The sequence below is a fragment of the Canis lupus genome, chromosome 5, assembly GCF_003254725.2.
Source record: "Canis lupus dingo isolate Sandy chromosome 5, ASM325472v2, whole genome shotgun sequence".
Lineage (NCBI taxonomy): Eukaryota > Metazoa > Chordata > Mammalia > Carnivora > Canidae > Canis > Canis lupus.
In genome coordinates this window covers 80,881,183-80,901,872 of record NC_064247.1, presented here as the reverse complement: position 1 = coordinate 80,901,872, position 20,690 = coordinate 80,881,183, and the positions used below count along the sequence as shown (strand labels likewise).

The following is a 20,690-nucleotide window of genomic DNA, read 5'->3' as shown; positions in this document are numbered from 1 at the left end:
CAAGCCCCACATCAGGCTCTCTGCTCAGCCCCTCACCCCATTTGTACATTGTCTCTCTCTCACTCTCTTGCGCTCTCAAATAAATAAATAAAATCTTAAAATAGCATTAGCAGCACCTCAGATGCCTCTTTCTTCCCATTCTCTACCCTCTCCAGCTGGAGAAGCACTATCTTGACTTCTAATACCATAGATTAATTTGCCTGTATTTGAATTTTATATAAAAGAATCATACAGGAGCACCTTGGTGGCTCAGTGGTTGAGTGGCTGCCTTGGCTCTGGTCATGATCCCAGGTTCCTGGCATCGAGTCCCACATCAGACTCTCCTGCAGGGAACCTGCTTCTCTCTCTGCCTGTGTCTTTTCCTCTCTCTGTGTGTCCCTCATGAAGAAATAAAATCTTAAAAAAAAAAAAAAAAAGAATCCTATGAAATATTCTCTTGGGTTGCTATACCATGTTAGATTCTTCTATAGTTCTGGAGATACTTGCAGGTGATTATTAGTGTCCTATCATATCCCATTTTGTGATGATTGGTGCTTCTACTGTTGATAGGTATTTGACGAGTTTCAGGTTTTTGGCTATTAAGACTAGTGCTGCTGTGAACGTGATTGTTCCAGTCTTTTGATGAAAAGTCTTGGTGTACACTATCTGTTAGGTACGTACCTGGGAGCAAAGCTGCTGGGTTAACTGAGGATTGCCTGAGGATCTCAGTACTGTGACTGTGTACTGAGATGACAGCTTTTCTCTGCCTTGAAGTCACCAAGTCTCTTGTGGGTTCTCCTATCCCCTTCCTCCAACAGTGTCCTCGCTGGACCCATCAATTCTGGATTCTTGATTTTTCCCTTGGTCCTATCCTAAGAGGCAGCAAGTCTTTATTTGTTTTTGGTCACATCCTTTGCATTGGGGGAGAAATCCTTCCCTTTATTTGTCCTTAGCCGATGCTTGTTATTTTCCCCCAAAATAGAAAGGGAATCTGGAAGTGGACCTGAATTTCTTAGGTGAGGTTTTCTTCCCGGGTAAATTTAATCCTGGACAGTACAGTGTATGAGTGGGGAGCAGCAGCCTCGAATAGGCAAGGTGGTCAAGTCCAGCTCCTCCCTCATTATGGAGACAATGAGGTATCTGAGACCCAAGGACAAGTTGATTGGTCATTCAGCCAACAAATGTCTGAGTACCTACTGGGTGTTAGACATTCAGAGATGACAAAGACTCATTAATGTCCCTGAACCCCACGATTAGAGGAGGAAGCAATCAGCCACTAGGCAGTTTTAATTATGAATCTGACATTTGGGATCCCTGGGTGGCTCAGCAGTTTAGCACCTGCCTTCGGCCCAGGGCGTGATACTGGAGACCTGGGATCGAGTCCCACATCGGGATCCCAGCATGGAGCCTGCTTCTCCCTCTGCCTGTGTCTCTGTGTCTCTGCCTCTCTCTCTCTCTCTCTCTCTCTCTCTCTGTCTCCATGAATAAGTAAATAAAATCTTTAAAAACAACAAAAAGAATCTGAGATTCAACAAATATTTATTCAGTTACCTACTAAGTGCCAGATACTACTGTTCTAGGTGTATAGTTACATTAGTGAGCAAAACATGCCTAAAACACAGGCTTCATGGGCCATTTACCTGCTAGTGGAGGAAGACAGAAAAATAAGCCCTATATATAATAAGTGTATATATACTATGCAGTATATATGGTATAATATATATTATGTTTTATGTATACATACAATAGATAACATATGTTGTATATACATATGATCCAGCAGGAGGTGGGGGAGATAAATATGGAGGCACGTAGGAAGGGCTGCTGACATGTTCTCAGGAAGACTTGAAGGAAGTGATGTCCAAGTGGAAGGCTGTGGAAGATTATGCAAGGGAGTTGGGGCAGGAGAGTTCCTGGCAAGGGAACAGTATGGGGGCCAGGCCCTTCAACATATTTAGTCTGGCTGGACCGTGGAGTGTAAGGTGGGAAGAGGCAAGAAGAGGAGTAGGGAGGGTCCAGTCCAGCTGGAGTTTGTCCCACCCCATCAGAGAGGCGGGAAGGTGTTTGGGAGAGGCAGGTGTGGCTGAGATCCCAGTTATGCCTCCTGGAGACCAGCGTCTCTGAAGTCTCCTCTGGAACCAGGACCCTGGGCCCCAGCTCTAGCGTCCCTTCTTGCCTCCCCTTCCCGGCTTTCCCCAGACCCAAACCCTCATTCCATTTAGTTACCTGTCGTTGCCAGGCAGCGGGGCCTTCCAAACAAACAAACAAACAAACAAACAAAAACAACAAAAAAAAGGCAACCTAAATACCACTTACTGAGAGCTTACTGAGTTCTAGAGACTACAGTATGTACTTTATGTAATAAGCCCTTTTAATCCTCCTCAAAGCCCAGGGGGGCCGGGGTGGGGGGGTTGGGGGGTGCTTGGTGGTGTGGAATTGGCTTCATTTAACCGGATAGGAAACCTAGGCTTGTAACTGTGTAACCTCTCCAAGATCACCCCGCTAGTAAATTGTGGAGTTAGGATTTGAACCCAGGTTGGTCTCCCTAAGGGGGAGATGGAGATACTCCGCACTCTCCTAAGCGTGGGAGAGGGCGGAGGCTGCGAGCCCTCTGGCCACAGCCAAGCTAGAAGAAGATCGGAAATAGTTAATTCCTGACCCAAGGGCTTGGAATTCCTGTTCCCTCCACAGGCCTCTCTGGTAATCACCAGGAGCTGGAGCTGGAGCTGGGGGGAGGGGGCACCGCTCTCCAGGACCCCTGGCCCCCTCTTGAGGGCGTGGGGGGTCTAGGGCTGGCTCAGATCCCAGGCCCGATAGCTCCACGGACAGCCCTCAGCGGGAGGCTGCCCCCGGCTCGCTATCTCGCCTCCCCGCCTCCCCGCCTCCCTCCCCTCGCCGTGGTGGGTCACCGGAAGGGCAGTGGTCGGCAAGTCCCTCGAGGCCTATGGGAGCCGTGATGGTGCTGAACTTCCGGGGTGCTGGGATGCTGTGGCTCTCAGGAAACCAGAAGCCTACCCTGGAAAGAGAGCCAGACGCCTTCCTTTCCCCTCATCCCACCTTTGAACTCACGACTCTGACTCTTTGGCTGTCTGACGTCTGACGTCTGAGGAGAGGGCTCAGAGCCAGGGCCCCGAGCCAGGAGGTGGGCGAGCTTCTTCCCCCTCAGGAGAGCGTCCTAAGCCACACGGAACCCCCGGGAGGGCGAGGTCTGTCCTCCGCAGGACCCCAGGGCCTCTCAAGGGCTGGGTGGGGAGAGCGGGCCAAGGAGGCACAATCCTTTTCCCTCACAATCTCAAGACCCCAGTTTTTGCTTGACACATAAGTAAGAGGAGTTCAGTGCTCCAGCTCTCTTGCCAGGAAACGTAAACCTTCGTCGGAGGCTACAAGTAGGTTGGTTGGCCCAGAGTTCTGATCTCAGGGTCTCACGTCCGCTTTAGCAGCCCTTGGCTCCCCTGGAGTTCACTGTGCAGGAGTGCGTACGTCCTTTCCTGAGAAGATGCCTCCTCCTGATTTGGAAAACCTAGCATATTCCTCACCGTCTCCCCAAGCCCCCCAGTTCCTCGGAGTCTCGTCAGGTTCAGCAGACAGCCCGAGCCTGGCAGCAGGTATCTGTGCCCGGGAAATGGGGTCCTGGGCCCGGTTCCTCATCCCGAACCATGTGGCCTGAGACAGGCTACTCCGCTCCCAGCTCCTCGGCCTTGAGCCCTGACTGTCCTGTGTGTGAGAAGTGGCTCTGTGTCCCTGGAGCTAGGAGAGGGGGGATCGTTGGCTGGTCACAAACAGGGCAGGCCCGGGGCGCTCGGCTACTCTGCTGGGGTCTAGCTCCAGGCTGGCTGCCGCCTCGCCACGAGTCCCAGCTTGTCGTAGCCGCAGGCAGAGAGAAGAGCTGCTTGTGGGCTCCTCGTACACAAGCCAGAACAAGATGCCAGGCCCACACCCTGCCCTCTCCTCGTGGAGTCGGCCTCAGCCGGGGCTTCCCATCAGGACTGCGTGACCTGCTATCTTCTTGTCTTTTATGGTCTTTTTCCGCTTCCAGAATGCTCTTGCATTCCCCAGCTGGGACTCAACCACACTCCCAACTGGTTTACTGGTCTTTTCTCCTTGACTCAGTAGTTTGCAAACTTAGCTGAATATCAGAATTGCTTAGGGAGGTGTGCCTGACTGGCTCAGGTAGTGAAGGGTCCGTCTCTTGGTTTTGGCTCACGTCATGACCTCACGGTCCTTAGATTGAGCCCCATGTCAGGTTCCACACTCAGCAGGGAATCTGCTTTAAGATTCTCTCTCCCTCTGCCCCTCCCTTACCGCCCCCCCACATATGCACTCATGCTCAGCGCTCTCTCTTCTCCCCTCTAAAATAGCAGGCGCTAACCGCTGAGCCACCCAGGGATCCCCTAAAATAAATAAATCTTTTTTAAAAATTGCTAGGGTGCTTTTGATTTTTATCACATCCCCCTCCATATGTACTATTTATATTTTTATAGAGTTGGGCTTGTTCGTTGGAATTTTACATTAATACATGAATATATGTTTACTGTTAAGAGCATGTTTTTCTTTTTTTTTTTAATTTTATTTATTTAAAAAAGACACAGAGTGTGCGCGAGAGAGGCAGAGACACAGGCAGAGGGAGAAGCAGGCTCCATGCAGAGAGCCTGACGTGGGACTTGATCCCGGATCTCCAAGATCACAGCCTGGGCTGAGGCGGCGCTAAACCGCTGAGACACCCAGGCTGCCCAAGAGCATGTTTTTCAATAAAATATGCAGCACTTGGTATGTGACAGGTACAGCTCTTAGCATTTTATGTGTCTTAGCATGTGTAATCACCATAACATCCCTTGGAGTAGGTAGTATTATTATCCCCATTTTACAGATGAGGAAACTGAGACCAGAGGGGTTAAGTAACTTGCCAAAGATCACACAACTGGTAAACAGCAGAGCCTGGATTCAAATCTTAGCAGCCTAAGCTTTAATCACTGAACTCTGCTGCCTCTCAATAGAAATAAATCAGAAACAAATAGAGGAAAGTTCTTCTCTTCCTCAGTTTTCCTGCCTAAGGATAAGCACATCCAGTGGTTTAATGTGAATCCTTGTGGACTTTTTTTTCTTTATGAGAAGCTTATGTGTGCATTCGGGGATTTTTATTTATTTATAAGATTTTATTTATTTATCCATGAGAGATAGAGGCAGAGGGAGAAGCAGGCTCCCCTCAGGAAGCCCAATGTGGGACTCAATCCCAGGACCCTGGGATCATGCCTTGAGCCAAAGGCAGCTGCTCAACTGACGGGCTACCCAGGCATCTCTATTCAGGAATTTTTAAAACAAGAATTGGGCTCTATCAAGCCTATAAACACTGTAACTTGATTTTTTAACTCTCTTGAATCACGGGCATCTTCCTGCATATTGTTAAATAGACATCTATCTTGTCTTTAACGGCTCCATAGTCTTCTCTGTGGAGGATATACCAGGATTTATGTAGCTAACCCCTTGTTTTATCTTTTACAGATGTGGAAGTGGGGAGGAGTTTAACATAAAAATTGTAAAGTGTTTGGATTTTCAAGAAACCTAACTATCAGAAATCACCTTATTAGGAAAGACTGTTGTAGAAGGATGATCACATGAATTGTTCATTTTAACCGAATTCAGATAAATTAAGCTTTTATGTTTGAATAATACCTTTAAGATGACAGGCTTTGCAGTAAGCTTAATAAGAGTACTATGCCATTTAAAGCCATTAGTAAAAAAATAATAATAAATAAAATAAAAGCCATTAGTTTTGGGGCACCTGGGTGGCTCAGTCGACTAAGTGCCAGACTCTTGGTTTCAGCTCATGATCTCAGAGTTGTGAATACCGGCCCCTTGTGGACTGGACTCCCCGCTCAGTGGGGTATCTGCTTCCCTTCCCCTACGTGCAATGCTCTCTCTCTGTCTCTCTCTTTCAAATAAATAAATCTTAAAAAGAATAATAAAAACCATTAGTTTTCACACTAACCATTGTTTGAAGACTTAATTATTTGAATGTTTCAGAAGCATTTGAAGTCATCAAAATTTTTAAAATGTAAACTGCTTAACAGAAGCTGTCAAGTTTCTTAGCACTTGCATTATTTTCCTTGGATGTTGAGAATTTAAAAGAATTTGCTTCTGTCAAAGCAAAAAATGAAATTTTTCTCATTTTTCTTTAGATTTCAGATTGTTAGCAAAATTTTATTTACTTATTTATTTATTTATTCATTCATTCATTCATTCATTCATTCATGAAACAGAGAGAGAGAGAGAGACAGAGACACAGGCAGAGGGAGAAGCAGGCTCCATACAGGGAGCCTGACGTGGGACTCGATCCCAGGACCCCAGGATCACACCCTGGGCTGAAGGCGGCGCTAAACCGCTGAGCCACCAGGGCTGCCCTGATTTCTGTTCTTAAAGAAAATACTTACTCATGATCTTATTTTCTCCCAAGAGGTGCTATGAGCTTTTTCTTAAACCTAAATATTGCTGTAATAAATTATGTTGTATAGGGCAGTGGCATGATGTAAAAGATGCATTCTTGAAAATCTCAAATAATTCATAACTTCCATGATTGAAGACTTAGGTTCTCTTGTGATGTATGTGAAGAGTATGTGTGTGGGGCAGGGAATCTAGAGGGGTACTTGCAATTCACTAGTGTCTCTGATTGTGAAATTATGTGACTTTATACTATTTGGGAGATTTGCATTTCTTCAGACTTTGCATACAAAGTGTGGCTCGAATATTTACGGTACCGTTTCAAATTTCTACAATTGAAATCATAAAGTACAGCTATGTTGTAACGTGCAGAATTCCTGAGCCGGAGTTCCATAGTGCCTGGGTTAAATCTATTTGTCCATTTAACTAGCTGTGAAAACTTGGGTAAGGTGCTTCACCTGTATGCCTCAGTTTCCTTATCTGTAAAATAGGGATAATTATGGGGGTCACACAAGGCTCTAGTATGGATTAAATGAATTAGTACACGAAAAAGCATTTAGTAAATAAATAAGTGTTTAGGTGTTAGCAGTGGTAATAATTAGCCTTATTGTCACAACTGGAATAGTTTACATATTTCTTTAGAATGCATTCCTGGAAGCAAAATTGCTGGGTCAAAGAACTTTCCTAGTTCACTCAATGTTATTGAACACCTACTTTGTATCAGCCACTGAGCTAAGTGTTGAGATATGGTGATAAGCAAATTCTAACATAGTCTTTGCCTGTGGGCATTTTTGAAAGTTGTAAGGGAGATAGGCAATTAGATAATAGCAAGTAAACATATAATTACGCTTGTAATGAATTATATGGCAGGAAGTTACATAGAGCTTCCCTGAGAAACTTGCTTTGTGATCTGAAAGATGTTAGGAGTTAACTGGGTAAGCTGGAGTACGAATGTAGGGAGACCCTGTTCTAGATGGGGTGGGAGGGCAGCACATGCAAAGGTCCTGTGGTGAAGGGGTTATACTGCATTTAAGAGTAGCACTTATATGACTAGACAGTGGAGACAGGGAATTGAGCACATTTAAGATTTTGTTTTGTTTTTTTTTAATAAGATTTTGCTTTTTATCCTAAGAACAGTGGCACACCATTGATGAGTTTCAAATAAGAAATTGATCTCATTTCACTTTCTCAAATGTATCATCTGTTGCATTTTAAAAGATCCTTTTTTAAATGGAGATTTTTACACTCATTTAAACTAAATATGTTGTATTTACTAGAGCAATGTCGGTAGAGATGAAGAGGCATGAATCTTGGTGATTGACTGGGAAGGGGTTTCTGAAAGAGAAATGGTCATGGAAGATGATGCTACCTCACCATTGCCAGGCACTGTGCAAAGTATTAACTCATATAACTGTGGTAGATATTATTAATATCATTCCATTTTATAGGTGAGGAAACAAACTTGCCCAAAGTTGGAGGTGGAGCCAAAATTTGAGCCCAGGTACTCTAGACTCAGACTCTGAGACCCAGATTTTGGGTTTGAGTAAGTAGCTGAGTACATGATATATCTTTCTCTGGGAGACCATGGGAAAGGACCATATTTGAGCAAAGAGTAAAAGATCATGGATTTGGGACAGCCCTGGTCGTGCAGCGGTTTAGCGCCACCTGCAGCCCGGGGTTTGATCCTGGGGACCGTGGATCGAGTCCCACGTTGGGCTCCCTGCATGGAGCCTGCTTCTCTCTCTCTCTCTCTCTCTCTCTCTCTCTCTCTGTGTGTGTCTATGAATGAATAAATAAAATCTTAAAAAAAAATCATGGATTTGCTTTTTTACATATTGATTTCAAGATGCCCTTAAAACATCCAGGGAGAAATACTGAATAAACAGATATATGTGCTGTTGAGAGGAAGGATCTGGACATTTGAAATCTTGATAATGTCTTTTGAAGTACCTTCAAAAGCCTTTCCAATTTACCTATTTCGAGAAATAAATGAGACAATTAGAAACTTTTCAAAACCAGTAAACTGCCTCCCTGAGATTACCTCCAGAAACTGATTCAGAAGAAGTGATGGGTGGGCTGGAGGTAGGGAATTTTTCTTTTTTTCTTTTTTTTTTTTTTTTTTTTGAGTCCTCCAGGTGAATCATTCAGCTTTGTTTGGGAACCAGTGCTTTTACCTACCAGACCATTCACTGCTATTCCAGATAACTCAGGGTGGTCACTAGGATCTCTGTTCTGGTACGGGACTGGAGGGTGGGAATCAGTAAGCCAGGCAGCACACCCCATGATAAACCTTGAGTCAGCCCTATTCCAAACTCCCAGGGTGCTGTGCAGAACAGCTGAGCGTGGGTTTTTCTCTGAGGTCAGTGAGGAAGAGCCCTGCTCCCATGGGTAAGGAGGAACCTGAATAATGCAGCTCTTTGCCAAAAGTTTTCAACAGAGAGACAACAAGAAATTCCCAAGAAAGAATTGCTTTCTCCTCAACAACATGGGGTTATCATACAACTTTTCTAGTAAGGGGAGGAGGGGACCTCAACATCTCATTCTGATAGCAAGTCAAATCATGTTTAACTGCAGAAAAACTGGAAAATAAGCAAAATGGAAGCCCACCATCTATAAAGTAAGCTTGTCGTTTCATTTCTTTATTTTTTTTTAAGATTTTATTTATTGTAGCGCCTGGGTGGCTCAGTCGGTTAAGCATCTGCCTTTGTCTCAGGTCATGATCCTGAAGTCCCAGTATAGTCCCACATCTGGCTCCCTGCTCCGTGGGGAGTCTGCTTCTTTCTCTGCCTCTCCCCTCCCCCACTAACTCTCTCCTCTCTCAAATACATAATTTAAAAAAAAAAAGATTTTGTTTATGGGGCACCTGGGTGGCTCAGTGGTTGAGTGTCTGTCTTTGGCTCAGGTCGTGATCTTGAGATCCTGGGATCGAGTCCCACTCTAGGCTCCCCGCAGGAAGCCTGCTTCTCCCTCTGCCTGTGTCTCTGCCTCTCTCTGTGTCTCTCCTGATTAAATAAAGATTTTATTTATTTATCTGTGAAAGAGAGCAGGAGCAGGAAGGAGGGGCAGGGGGAGAGGGAGCAGCAGACTCCTCCCTAAGCAGGGAGCCCATGGGGAACTCAATCCCAGGATCCTGGGATCATGACTGGAACTGAAGTCAGCTGCTTAACTGACTGAGCCACCCAGGCACCCACCTTTATTGTTTCAAATGAACATTTTCAACGGATCTTTCAGGACCATTTCTCTAACCAAGTGTGCCTTGACCTCTGATCTGAGGGAGAAGGCCAGAGTTCCAAGGCTTCACTGCCCCACAGCTCACCCTCCAGTCCTGCTCTTCTGACAATCCAGCTTCATCTTCTACTTTGGGGGGCAGGAGAAGACTTCCATGCCTAAGGCCTCTAAAGCTTCCGTGGACCCCCTCTGTTGGAAGATCCAGGTCCAGGGTGAGTGGTGCTTTGAGGGGGACCATCTGTCAGGTGTAGCGACATTCTGCCAGGGTCATGCGGTCATCCAGGAGCTGGTTGTCTGTGTAAAGCCACTGCTGCACCAATGGCCTCTTTAGAATGCCTTCCACCAAGCGCCTCACCTCCAGCCCGGTGCCTAACCCCTCGGCGCACCCGAAAATCGTGATCGTGTGGTGATGAATCACCATGAACACCTCCGTGGCAGTGAGTCGGCTAGCTCTGCTCTCAGCTTTTGGAAAAAAGAGTCTGGGTCCTCTGAGGACAGCTATGGAGCCGCCTCAAGCACTTTATCTTCTGGCAAGGCACTGGGTGCCTTCCAGGTCAGTGAAGCCCTTGGCTTCTCAGCATGCCTTGCGGACTCTACCCGGCCCCAGCATCCTTCGCCCCCATTCCCTCACCCTGTTGAGTGCCTTAGACTAGTCTTGCTCCCCCTCCACCATCTCGGGTTTCTTTTGCTTCTGGGATCATTGGTTCTAGGGAGAGCTAGGCTACCTATCCTGGTGTCAAGGCTCAGCCCCAGTCTCTTTCTGTCTTTTCTCTCCACATCCCCCCCTCTTTTACAAGTATAAAAATATTAATATTTTATGTTTTAATTGTCTATATATGACTATTTTGTGGGATACCTGACTGGCTCAGTCAGAAGAGGATGCAACTCTTGATCTTGGGGTTGTGAGCTCAGCCCCTTGCTGGCTGTAGAGATTACTAAAAATAAATAAACTCTTATAAATAAGTGGCTGTTTTGTGACCTGGGTTTTTTTTTTTTTTATTCCCCTTCAGCAGAACACTTTTTTTTGTTTTGTTTTGTTTTTTAATTCATTTAAGTAATCTTTACACACAAGGGTTGGGCTCATACTCATGACCCTGAGATCAAGAGTTGCATGCTCTTCCAACTGAGCTAGCCAGGCACTCCTATAGGTTTCTTTTATGACATTTAATGCAGTAGATGTGACATTTGAGTGACAGTAGCACACATCATTATTCTGTTGAAAGTTAAGTTATTGTGACCTTTTTTTTTTTTACCTTTTTTTTTTAACAATTTCAGCAGCAGTTATGAATATCCTTCTAGTTGTATTTTAGTGAACTTTTTTCCTATATGTAGTTTTACTCAGGAAAATGCCAGAATCTTCTTTTAAGGTAGTCCTGCATACTTAGCCAATGCATCTTGTTATCCCAGCCCCTTAACAGAAGGTGGTGATAGCTATGAGCACCCATTTGTTTGCTTTATGAGCTAGATGTATCCTAAGCCAAGCCAGGTTGGAGACTTGACGATCTCTAATACTTTATAAGTGATCATACTCTTCCTTTCTATTTTAAATGCCCAAAGATCAGCTGGGAAACTGGCCAAGGTTGGTCACTTGAAGGACATTTTATTCTCAGAGAGATAGGTGGTTTTATTTCGTCAGAACATCCAGTAAAGTTGGACAATGAGACAATATAGCATCTTTATGTCGTGGCTGAGAAGACAAGCTTCTGACCTTCAAGAGTGTTCCCTTGGCAGTTTGGAGGTGTATAGGCAATTCCAACCCTAAGAGCAGGACTGGAATGAATTCTCAGCTCAGTATCGATCAGGTCTTATACGTCTACTTAAAAAGCATTCTTTTTTTCAATAGCTCTTGTACCCCAGGGACTTGACTCTTCCCACCCAACTTTTATAGCAGTGCCAGTTCGCAATCTGAGGCCAGGCTTGGCAGGATGATCTTTAGAAAGGAGCTTTGAGCACAGGCCAGGGACTCCTGGTTCCATAGGATGTCTTTCTATCTAGTGCAGATACACAGAGCTCTGATTGTTATTTCTCCAGGGGGGAGTCTCAAGTTACTAACTGCCTTCCCCAGCAATATTCTAGGAATCATGTGCTAGGCTCAGTGCTGAAAGCTATCAATTCATATTGATACAAATACCTAACTCTCCATCAGGTTCATTGGCTTTATGATTCAGAATCTCTTGAGTCTAAAGTAGTTAAGTGATTTTAAGGTCCCAGGTAGATGCAAAAGAACTATGTTCAGGTGTTTTCCAGTCTTAAGAGCTGAACTATTAACCCATGTGTTCATCAGTGCTCATCAACATACCCCAGAAAAAGGTTGATTCAAGCCCATTCATGCCCTCATGATTTGGCCAAGATGTGTGGCTTTGTGGAGCTAGGCTACAGTCAGGAATGGGAATCGGCTTACTTCACTAGCTGTTAGAAGGTGGGGTAGAAGGGGATGAATGATGGTGAGACCTGGTTTCAGTCAATTTCATTTTGAAACCAGTAGTACAAGCCAGTGGTGCCAGGAAGTATCAGGGAGGAAGTTGTAATGATCTGCCCCAGGGCTTACCATTTGCCAGCCTCTCTGTGACTCATGGCTTGCAGGAAGAACTCATGTTCCTACTGGTGCCTCAGCAAGTTTCCCTGGGCAATTTAGCTTGTCTGTGAGGTTGTCATCCTCTGCCTCCCCCAGTAAACCATGGGGCACCCCTACAAAACCGTCATCTCCAAATGCAGACTGAGCCAGGTCCCTAGTAGGCTCTTTGGTCCTATGTAGGTCTTTCTTGCTTCAGGGCATCATCCCTCAGGTAAAACATTTGGCTGCGGCTAATCCCTTACCCACTTTAAGAAATGGTTTCTCTTTGGTGTAGGGAGAGACCCAGAGTTAGAATCAGAAACCTGGGCAGCCCGGGTGGCTCAGCGGTTTAGCACCGCCTTCAGCCCAGGACGTAATCCTGGAGACCTGGGATGGAATCCCACGTCGGGTTCCCTGCATGGAGCCTGCTTCTCCCTCTGCTTGTGTTTCTGCCTCTCTCTCTCTTTCTCTCTCTCTCTCTCTTTCTCTCTTTCTCTTTCTCCCTCTTTCTCTCTCTCATGAATAAGTAAATAAAATCTTTTAAAAAAATCAGAAACCTTAAATTCGTTGTAAATAGATGAGAGGAGCCTTTTACTGAAGGCTTGCTGTGAGCTAGACATAGTACTCAGTGCACACAAGCGTTGTCTTATTTAATCCTCCAAATAATCTTATAAGTAGTATTATTTCCGTTTTCAGATGCGGAAACAGCTTCCATATGCTCACACATGGATTTGAGCCCAGGTCTTGTGGGCTTTAAATCCTATGCTCTTCATCATTTATGGGACTTTAGGATTGAAATCTGGTCCTACTGCTTCCTACTTGTGGGGCCTCACCTACTTTACTTACCTCTCTGAAGCTGCTTCCTGAGGCACTTCAATTCCAGGCAGCCTCTTGTTTTCTGAATTGTCAGAATGGGGGCAGTAATATTCACCTTACAGGTTATTTTCTAAGGATTTGGATAGCAAAACACTTAGCTGGGTGTCTCAGGCAGAGTGGGTTGAAGCTTGTTCCTGCCTGCCTGACTCCTGCCCCTTGGTTGTGCTCTGTATCCAACTGAATGCCGGTTGGAGCTGATGGGGCCAGGCCCTCTGATGCAATGGGAGTATGCAACCTGAGTGTGAGGCACGTACACTTGGGGTACATGACTATTGACTTCTCCTTGATTGTTGGCACTGTCCTAACAATAGATGAGTAGCCCAACTACAAATATTTGGAGCCATATGATAATGGGAATAGACCAGCAACAGGACACTTAAGTGTACTGTACATTTGCGAGGTGGGGCAGATTTTGTAGAAAACAGAGGGTTTCTGGGTTCCTGACATCTTTTAGAGTTTGGAGGATTAAGGCTTCTGGTGGGGGTGGGGGGAATGTCAATCCATTAGCATCTAGCTGGATAACCTGATAGAAGAGGATGGGAGAGCTCATAGTCTCTTGTTAAGGGAAACAGCTAACAGGCTTACCTGGCCACCCCTCTGCTAGCTGAAGATCTTCCCTTAGGAAGAAGGCTGTTTTGAGAATGGGAAACGAGACTGATGATTTCTTTTTTTTTTTTTTTAAGATTTATTTATTTTAGAGAGCACAAGTGGGAAAGGTGGAGGGAGAAGGAATAAGACTCTCAAGCAGATTCCCTGCTGGGTGTGGAGCCCCAAGAGAGGCTTGATCTCACAACCCTGAGATCACTGCCTGAGCTGAAACCAAGAATCAGACAGTTAACTGACTGCGCCACCCAGGAGCCCCAGGACTGTTCATTTTTTTAATCAGTATTTGAAAAGCTAATGTATTCATGCAGGTCAGAATTTAGAAGGGTATTGGGATGCCTGGGTGGCTCAGCAGTTGAGCATCTGCCTTCAGCATAATCTTAAAAAAAAAAAAATTTAGAAGGGTATTCAGTAAAAAGAAAAATCTCATCCCTTCTCCCTACCTGTTGGTTTTTCTGCCTGTAAGCCCATTTTTGGGGGGTCACCTTCCAGAGGTATTTTTCAAATACAGTTAAAAATGCAAATGTATTTTTGCCTGGGTGGCTCAGTGGTTGAGCATTTGCCTTCAGCTCAGGCGTGATCCCAGGGTCCTGGGATCAAGTCCCACATCGGGCTCCCCACAGGGAACTTGCTTCTCCCTCTGCCTCTCTGTGTCTCTCATGAATAAATAAATAAATAAAATCTTAAAAAAAAAAAAAACCTAAATTGTTGTTTCCATCTAATGTTGAGGGATCTTTGTATGCATCCTTAACATACCTTTAAGGAATGCTGAATCACCTAAGGAGTTTTAGGTATTCCCTTTAAGCTTTTCTTAACTCTTATTAAGGAACAAGTGTGTTTGGTCCTTCCACTCTTCAATAACTCTTAATAGCATGTATCTCTCCTTTCAAACCAAGAGAAAGCAGGCCTCAGGCACAAAAGTTCAACAAACAATAGATGGTGGGGCCCAGAGAATTCAAGTTCCTTATACCAGATCCCCTGAGCAAGTTAATGTCATTGCCTACAGCTGTCTCTGTGTCCACTAACTGCATCCAAGGCAGACCCTGACATAATGCATTCTCTTAGTCCTTTACTTATATTCTCATTTATCAACCCTGTAAGAGTGATACTGTTATTTTCCCCACTCTAGTGCTTTCCCCCAAACATCACACTGCCTCACCGGGCATCTAAAAATCAGACTCCATTATTTTAACTGATGGAGAAGGAGAACAGGTAGTGGGAGGTGGGGAAGAGATAAGGAAAGAAACTCTCAGGTGTATCTAAAAGACACTCAAGAAGGATAATGGTTAAGAAAATGACTCAGGCCATTCTAGCTCCTATGTAACTTCAGTGAATTCATTTAACCCCTGGTCACATACTAGAAAATGGACTTTAACTCTACTCCATAGGGTGCTTGATGAAGATTAAGTAAGAAGGCATTTAAGTGTCGTCTGTTAGTATTAATTCAGGAGGGGAAGAATTCCTGATTCCTGAGAATGGAGCAGGCTGTATTAGTTTGCCGGGCTGCTATAACAAAGTTACCCAGACTTAGGAGCTTAAACAACGAAAAGTAATGTGTGGGTAAGGTTGGTTTTGTGTGAGGCCTCTCGCCTTGGCTCATGGCTGGCTGTCCTCTCTTCCCTCTGTAACTGTGTCCAGACTCCCTCCTCTTATACGACCACTAGTCATGTTGGCTTGAGCCCTACCCTAATGACATCATTTTAGCTTTGGCACATCTCTAAAGGCTCTGTCTCCATGTACAGTCCTGAGGGTTAGAACTTCAACATATGAGTTTGGTGGGGAGAATGAGGCAATTCATGTGAAGAGAAGAATCTGACAGAAAATTCAAAAAAATAAGTTGTTGGTATCACCAGTCATTGGAAAGGTTCATTTCCTTTCAGTCTTTTGAAATGTGCATAGTTGCATATCTTATATAGGCCTTTCTACGTTCCGCTGACTTTCACTTCATGGCATAAGAACTTCCCTAGATAACTTAAAAACTCTACTATAAATATCATTTTGCATAGTTGGATAAATAATCCATGGAGTAAGCATTCCATAGATTATTTAACTGTTGCCCTATATTACGGTGATGTAACCGTTGTCATATATCATTCCTGGTCCTTTTAGTTCTAGGCCAAAGCAAGATGCCTGAGAAGATGAGACTCTAGGGCACCTGGGTGGCTCAGTCGGTTAAGCGTCTGCCTTTGGCTCAGGTCATGATGGGATCAAGCCCCACATCGGGTTCCTTGCTTGGTGGGGAACCTGCTTCTCTCTCTCCCTCTGCCTGCTGCCCCTGCCTGTGCACACGCGCACGTGCGCTCTCTCAAATTATTTTTTTTTTCGCTCTCTCAAATTAAATAAATAAATTAGATAGATAGATAGATAGATAGATAGATAGATAGATAGATAGATAAAATCCTAAAAGAAGAGGAGACCCTAAAGCTCTCTGCAGGAGGCAAAGGGCAGGGTCACCCTGGGAGTCTTGCTTCCTCTAGGACCCTCTGGAGCTGACTCAGACCTAGATTCCTCTCTTCCCTCCTACTGGCCAAGCATGTCACAGCCCTCCACTCTTTAGTAGGGACCTTGGCAAGGGAGCACCTGGTTTCTAAGTATCTTCTCTTTATCACAGGCACATTTCCAGGCTTCTGCCACCAGAGTCTGCCTCTCTGTGAACTCTTGGGTTCTAGGGAGCTGGCAACGGGCTCTGTGGAGCTGAGGGCAGCTCTGCTGTACGCCTTTCAGCCTCCCTTCCTTGCCACTTCCATTCACTGAGCCCTCTTCCCAAAGATGACCAGCATCTTAACTTCATTCACCTTGGTTAGCAGTGCCTGTTCTTGAACCTCTCACGTCGATGTGCTCACACCTGTGTCCTCTTAGATCTGGCTTCTGTCATTCAGCAGTAGGTTTGTAAGATTCATCCGTGTCATCTGTCCTTGTGGTTGATTCATTTCATTATGTGAATAACCGTGGTGTTTCTGTCCTTTCTGCCCTGATGGACCTTTGGGCAGTTTCCAGCTTTTCACCATTAGGAACGGTGCTGCTGTGAACATTATAACACATGCCTTCGGGGGAGTGTGTATGTGCTTGTTGGGTCTCTACTGCAAAGTGGAATTGCTGGGTCCTGGGGAATGTGTATATTTAGCCTTGGTAAATACTACCCAACAGTTTTCCAAAATGACTATTCCGTTTTGCACTCCCACATCAGACTTCTGCTGTTTTTTCTTAGTGAAGTAAAATATATGCATAACATAAAGTTGACCATTTTAACCATTTTAAAGTAAATAATTCAGTGGTGTTTTTTAGATTTAATTTTATTTATTCATTAGAGACACACAGAGAGAGGTAGAAACACAGGCAGAGGGAGAAGCAGGCTCCTCACAGGAAGCCTGATGTGGACTTGACCCCGGGGCCCAGGGATCACGCCCTGAACCGAAGGCAGATGCTCAAACTCTGAGCCACCCAGGCATCCCTTTAATTCAGTGGTGTTAAAGCACATTCACGGTGTGATACAACCAGCATCATAATCCATCTCCAGAACTTTTTCATCATCCCAAACAGAAGCTTTGTACCCATTGGACAGTAGCACCCCACTTACCCCTGTCTAGAGCCCCTGGTAACCTCAAATCTACTTCCTTTCTCTATTAACTATTCTAAGTACCTCGTATACACGAAATCCTACAGTATTTGTCCTTTTGTGACTGGCTGATTTCACTTACCATGATGTTTGCAAGGTTCATCCATATTGTAGTATGTGCCATAATTGCGTGACTTTTGAAAGCTGAGGAGTATTCTGTTGCAAGGATATACCGCATTGTGTTTATGGACACTTGGGTTGTTTGCACCTTTCAGCTACTGTGAAAAATGACACTATGGAAATTAGTGTGCAAGTATCTGTGTGTGCTCCTCCTTCCAGTTCTTTGGGATGTATACCTAGAAATAGAACTGCTGGATCATACAGTAGTGCTCTTTACCTTTTGAGGAGCCACCAAACTTTTTCACACAGCAGCTGTACCATTTCATATTCCCTATGCCAGAGTGGTTCAATTTCTGGCCAGCACTTATCTCTCCCCCTGATTTTTAAGAAATAGATTTCTGGGCAGCCCGGGTGGCTCAGCGGTTTAGCACCATCTTCAGCCCCTGGCGTGATCCTAGAGACCCGGGATCGAGTCCCGCGTCGGGCTTCCCCCGTGGAGCCTGTTTCTCCCTCTGCCTGTGTCTCTGCCTCTCTCTGTGTGTCTCTCATGAATAAATAAATAAATAAAATCTTTTTTAAAAAATAGTTTTCCTAGTAGGTATGAAGTGGTATCACATTGTGACTTTGATTTGCATTTCCCTGATGACTAATGATTCTGAGCATCTTTTCATATACTTATTGGCCACTTGTAGATCTTTTTTTTTTTTTTTTTTTGACAGATATCTTTTCAGGTCCTTATTTTTTAAAATTTATTTATAATTAGAATGTTTGGTTTTGAAATTCTGTTTTTAGGAGTTTTTATATTCTAGATATTTTTCATTTGGAATTCTACTTTTTATTTTAAGATTTTATTTATTTATTCATGAGAGAGAGACACAGAGAGAGGCAGAGACACAGGCAATGGAAGAAGCAGACTCCCTGCAAGGAGCCCGATGTGGGACTCAATCCCGGCCCCAGGATCACACTTTGAGTAAGAAGGCAGATGCTCAACTGCTGAGCGACCCAGGTGTCCCTAGAATTCTACTTTTTAATTTATTTATTTTATTTTATTTTATTTTATTTTATTTTATTTTATTATTTTATTTTTTTATTTTATTTTATTTATGAGGGACACAGGGAGAGAGAGGCAGAGACACAGGCAGAGGGAGAAGCAGACTCCATGCAGGGAGCCCTACACGGGACTCGATCCCGGGTCTCCAGGATCAGGCCCTGGGCTGAAGGCGGCACTAAACCGCTCAGCCACCCAGGCTGCCCAAATTCTACTTTTTTTTTTTTTAAGATTTTATTTATTCATGAGAGACAGAGAGAGAGAGAGAGAGAGAGAGAGAGAGAGAGAGGCAGAGACACAGGCAGAGGGAGAAGCAGGCTCTATGCAGGGGGCCTGATGTGGGACTCGATCCGGGACCGTGGGATCATGCCCTGAGCTGAAGGCAGATGCTCAACCGCTGAGCCACCCAGGCGTCCCAAATTCTACTTTTTTAAGGGTGTCTGGATGGCTCAGTAAAGTGTCTGACTTGAGGATGCCTGGGTGGCTCAGTGGTTGAGGGTCTGCTTTTAGCTCAGGGTGTGATCCCGGGGTACTGGGATCGAGTCCCTCATCGGGCTCCCTGCATGGAGCCTGCTTCTCCCTCTGCTTCTGTCTCTTCCTCTCTCTGTGTGTGTCTCTCATGAGTTTAAAAAAAAAAAAAAGTGTCCGACTTGGTTTTGGCCTAGGTCATGATCTCAGGGTTATGAATTCAACCTTGCACCCAGTGATTTATTTAAAAATCAAATCTTAAACAAAACAACAAAAAACCCACAAGTCATCTATCCTTTCTTATTTGAAGGAAGAAATTTTTTTTAAGTAATCTCTACACCCAATATGGGGCTTGCACTCACAACCCCGAGATCAAGAGTTGCATGCTCTACCTCCTGAGCCAGCCAGGTGCCCCAAGAAATGATTTTTTTAAAGATCTTATTTATTTATTTGAGAGAGAGAGAGTGCATGAGAGACAGTACAAGCAGGGGGAGGAGCAGAGGGAGAGGGAGAAGCAGGGCTTGATCCTGGGACTCCAGGATCATGACCTGAGCTGGAGGCAGACGCTTAACCAACTGAGCCATCCAGGCACCCAGGAATGATTTTTTCATTTCTTATTTATTTTTTAAAAGATTATTTTAGGAATCCCTGGATGGCTCAGCGGTTTAGCGCCTGCCTTCGGCCTAGGGCATGGTCCTGAAGTCCCGGGATCGAGTCCCACATCGGGCTCCCTGCATGGAGCCTGCTTCTCCCTTTGCCTGTGTCTCTGCCTCTCTGTGTGTGTGTGTCTCTCATGAATAAATAAATAAAATTTTTTAAAAAAGATTTTTTAAATTTATTCATGAGAGACACAGAGTGAGAGGCAGAGACACAGGCAGAGGGAGAAGTAGGCTCCAAGCAGGGACCCCGATGTGGGACTCTACCCCAGCACCCCAGGATCACGCCCTGGGCCAAAGGCAGATGCTCAGCTGCTGAGCCACCCAGGCATCCCCCAGGAATGATTTTTTTAAACAATCGTCATCATAGAGGAAGAAGGGAGTGGTGACAGCAGGAAGAAGAAAAGATTAACCAATCATCATCTGAGACTAAAGGATAATTTTTCAAAAAAGGACAGTTTTTTTCCTGTGGCACTGTCCCAGTGGGCCAGGTTGTGCTAGAACCTAGTGAAACAGTGTACACCAGTGTCTGGGCCAGCATTAGGGAACCACACGGACAGAGCATGATGCTGAGGGGCCCAGGTGGGCCCTCAGGTCCCCTCTTTTCATGCTTTGGCCACAAGCAAGGGTGGGTAAGAACATGCTCTAGAGAATACTTTGGAATAAGGCCCATCTGGCTTCTGAACCTCAGTTTTCTTATCTTTCCGAAGGAGCTAATTACCTACCTTGGTTGTTAAGGTAGTTGTAAGGATGGAATGGGCATGGTCTTTAGCTTCCTGAATAGTAGTTATCACCTCAGAGTGCTTCTTTAAAGGGTGGCTAAGCAGGGGGAGGGGAGGGATTCAGAGGAACAGCTAGAGGTTGTCCAGAATGATCTGTGTGGGCAGCCATGTAGCAGGATGCATATTGCATGTAGGTAGACTCCTAGTCTTCTGAAATGGTGACAGTCTCCTGCCTCCAAGTATGACTTTGGGTTAACCTGTGTCTCATGAGACCACCTGGGGCCGATGTGCTGAATGACTATGATCTTGATTCTTTGGTGTCAGGAGCAGATAAGGGCTTGGCCCACAAACCACAAACCTTTGGTCTTCCTCTTGAGACCAAAGTTGGAAGCCCCATCTGAAACTCCTATTTGATCACAATGGAGACCAAAGCCAGGTCTCTGGA

At 45.0% G+C, this 20,690-nt stretch overlaps 1 protein-coding gene across 1 annotated transcript in view; it reads left to right on the top strand.

The window, feature by feature from the left end:
- CDH3 (cadherin 3) overlaps positions 1 to 20,690 on the top strand; it is a 47,177-nt gene that overhangs the window by 5,122 nt on the left and 21,365 nt on the right. The gene's annotated exons all lie outside the window — the stretch shown is intronic.